Below are 3,925 nucleotides of genomic sequence, written 5' to 3'. Positions count from 1 at the left end.
GTCACCATTCCTCACCATGTATGCAAGCACTACGACCCTAACTGACTGGTAAATTGTTTGTCATGGTCTGTGCAACAGGGTGTTGGAATTCCATCAACGTCTTTGTCACACGAAAATAAGTGCATTAAATTGGAAAAGGCACTGACTGTTAACAAATTGGAACGATATCAAAATGGACTCTAAGCACCAACTGCTCAGGTGGTAGCTGAGTCGCACAGGCAAGGATTAATGTGGTGTTTGGGTGGGCTACTAGCAGTGCCCAAAAACAGGGTTCCATATGTTTAAAATTTATTGTTGACCCCATAAAATGCAGTTACCACGGTAATGCATGTACTTCATGTATTCAACAGAGAAGATACAACATTTTACCGACCTCCGGGACGGGATACAGTCATAAGTTAATCTGCCCATGCCCTGGCATTACTAATATTTTATATGTAAAAGATGTAGGCCTAGAATTAGTCTTGACCCATGGTCACCCCCACCATCTGCTTGAGCCTCAACAAACCTCGTACACTTTACTTAAAAAACCTAACTTCAAGGAATGCCTCAAGGACTTTAGAAATTAGAATACTGAAATAATTGGACTTCAAACTCATCATCATCATACTCCTTCAGTAAGGGGGAAACCCAAGGGCATCAATGACATTACAACTACATGTAGTAGAATCAGGATAAATAACAACCAGAGGTAATTGTTGCTGAAGATGGATCCCCACTTTTTCCTTCTGCTGACTGATTTAACCCATACAGCTCATTATTTACAGACAGCATTATTCTAGAAAAAGAAGATGAGACAAAGGGGTAAACAAGGATTCTGTAGCTGAAGCTAAATAGATGAAGGTTGATGATGACAGTTCCTTCTACATACCTATATTCTTCTATTGGTACGAGGGGAGTAACTTGGTGGGCTCAGGTTGGGCTTTTGTCAAAAATTGAATGAGCCAAGCCCGAAGCAACGTAAAATGCTCAGGCCAACCGGGTTGCATCCCTAATAGGTACATACAGTCTTTTTTTTTTTTCCCAACAAAACTAGTGCCTAGGTATAGATACCCACCAAACCTTGACTAGACTAACAAATATTAGTAAACAAATGAGGAACAGAATAAATGCATTGGCTTGGACCAGAATTATGGGTCCATTTGGTTCATAATCAGAATCAGAATTGGGATGGCCCATTCCCCTACCTGTTTAGTTCAGACAGGAACCAGAATTCGTTTCCAATTGATGCTGTTTGGTTCATCAAGAAGCTGGAATCGGAATCAACCAGGATTTCCAATTTTACCCCTAATAAAACATATAATGAAATAAAAATCCATGAAAATCCAAGTTCAGCACAATCCAATTAACATGTAAAGAGATAAATACATAATCTGATATTCAATTAACACAAAGAGATAATAAAACATGAAAAAGAGAAAAAAAATGCACATAATACGAATTCTGTCAAAGGGAGAAGAAGAGACCTGAGGGATTTGAGGGCTCCCAAATACAGAATAATACTTCTGTCAGAGGAATTCTCACTCAGGTCCAGGACTTCAGTTTTTCAACCTATCTGGAAGTTTAAATCCTGCAAAAGAGTAATTGTTAGAATAAGTATTATGGCCAAAATATTAGGCATAGATTGAAGGAGAAGATTTGTCATGATTGAGGTATTCTTCCCTTCAAATGTCCATTTATTCCTTTATTGTCAAGTGCCTTGGGCAGTGGCATTCAAGATCATTGGCCAAATCCACCTTCCTTTCAGGCCACCTTCTGTGGCACCTAAAATATCCACATACGACATACCTATAAATTTGTGCAACATCATGCTACCAGTTATTGTCATACCTGTCCAAACCAAAATGCACCAACCACCCAAAAGTACAGTGTGATTACTGTACTTCGAGCATGAGGATGGGATTTGAGTTTGAGAATGGACACTTCAAGTGGAAAACAAGACAATTCTTCCCCATTTGTGCCCTTCTCTAAGAAGGCTAAATTTTTGCAAAATGACCTGGTAACTTCATCATTCAAAACCTTAAACCTCTTCATTTTCTTTCATTAGACAGTTTTGCTTAATTTTGACATCATTAGACAGTTTCTTTGGAAGATTGTCATGGTTGGTAAAAGCTCATGAAGATCTAGAAATGACACAAGGGAAATAAGGAAGCTGAAATGGGAACTGTTAGTCGCTTATTGATTGGTGCATAGATCAGCAAATTTAGTAGCAGATACAATGGCTGACTAGGGGTGAATAGGGCTCAAATATTTTGTATATACTTGTAACTTGATTATGTTAAAATTCCTTCATTTTCCAAATGGTTAAAATTCCCCCAGAAGCTCCCCATGAAGGTGCATAAGCCCAGCTTAAGCCCCTAATTCCCAGACACTCCTGATCCATCTTTTATCTAATTATGATAATTTGGTTTCCTGAATTAGGTAGGAGTACATCTGACCTCTCTTTTTCACTCCTTATTAGTCTTTTGTTTCACACTTCCTAATCCTCTAATTCCAACTGATTATCTTCGTGCTGAAACAATGAGACAAGCCCCAAATAGCACCTTTTTCTAGCCCGATCTTCTCTTCCCTTTCTTCTTTTTATCCTCTTTCTCATAAGAAACCTCAGTAACCAGCTTCTCCATTTCACTACTCTTCTTTTCAGTTTATTGCCTTCCCTTTTCCTTCAAATGCTGATCTTCTTAATTTTGAAGTGGTGATTGGTAGGTTAGGGGTGAATCTAAGACGAAGAAGGAAGATAGACGTGAAGGCTTTGGATGCTGCAGAGGTCATGGTTACCAAGAAACCTTGGGGCTCAAGAAATTCCCAAACTATTCATGTAATTAACGTTTTCTCTCGACTAAAAATCAGTTTGGTGGGGCTAGGACCTATAAAGAATTTCAAAAGGGTGAACAAGAGAGAAGGTAGGAAGAAAGTTGGGCCGACCGTTGACGATGGAGATGGGATTAGGTCTCAGATTCTTGTTAGTTCCAAGGTGAGGAGAATAATGACACAAGGTCCAGTTCTGTTAAGTGTTGGTTCTGATCTTTGACAAAATGGTGGAAAGGGAAGGAAGTTTGCCAATTGAGGAGATTGTTGATTGAGATGTAGAGATTGGTAAGAAGCTTGGATTGTTTTTTCGGGGAGGGGAGGGGTTTGCTAGGGAAAGCCTTTGAGGAATTTGAGAGGAAAAGGAGAGAAGAATGTCTGAAGAAAGTAAAAATATAATATCTGACTTGAGGATTATCCAAGGTTGTCGAGAAAAAACGCCTCCACAGTGCTGCAAGATGGAGAAGAGACCTAGAGAAGGAAGCTACAAGCTACCCGCAAGATGGAGAAGAGATCTAGCATTCGAGGCAAAGAAGTTCGTATTTGAGGAGTGTAGAAACAACGGTCAGGTTTGTTTGAAGGTCAAGGAGGAGAAAAAAAAATCCACCATTTTTCTCTTTAGGGACGTAGTGGTCTAGGTGAAGGGTTTTATGTATGGAGCAATGTATGGAAAAAAAGGAGAACAGATGGAGGGGTCAATTGAAAACTAAAGGAAGAGTGGTTCTAGGAGAATGCATGTATTGGATGACAACACTAACAACATAAGAGAGCGGGCCACTTCAATTCCCAAGATATGTTGCAAGTCACCAAGGTCTTTCACTTCAAATTCCTCATTAAGAAATTGTTTGAGAGAATCAATCTTATCAGCATCACAACCAGTCACAACAATGTCATCAACATACACTGCAAGAAGGGTGAGAGAAGCGCCATTTCTCTTAATGAAGAGAGTTTGATCGGAGTGGGCCTGTACATAACCAAACCTTTCAAGAGCCAATCTAAATCTATCAAACCAGGCTCTTGGAGATTGGTTTAAACCATATAGATCCTTTTGCAATTTGCAAACTTTATTCCCTATAGTTTCATCATAAAACCCAGGAGGTAACTCCATATACACATC

At 39.3% G+C, this 3,925-nt stretch overlaps 1 long non-coding RNA gene across 1 annotated transcript; it reads right to left on the bottom strand.

Annotated features, from left to right (window-relative positions):
• Positions 1 to 582: 582 nt before the first annotated feature.
• Positions 583 to 3,279, bottom strand: LOC148852957 (uncharacterized). Its single transcript, XR_016098722.1, has 2 exons — positions 1,467 to 3,279; positions 583 to 1,287 (listed from the first exon to the last, which is right to left on the bottom strand). It is a non-coding gene; the product is annotated as an uncharacterized LOC148852957 (long non-coding RNA).
• Positions 3,280 to 3,925: the final 646 nt, after the last annotated feature.

This window comes from Nelumbo lutea, chromosome 5 (assembly GCF_056320005.1).
Source record: "Nelumbo lutea isolate HS-2025 chromosome 5, American lotus-T2T, whole genome shotgun sequence".
NCBI classification, from domain to species: Eukaryota; Viridiplantae; Streptophyta; class Magnoliopsida; order Proteales; family Nelumbonaceae; genus Nelumbo; species Nelumbo lutea.
The sequence above is the reverse complement of the archived record's forward strand: the minus strand, read 5'-3'. Positions and strand labels throughout refer to the sequence as shown.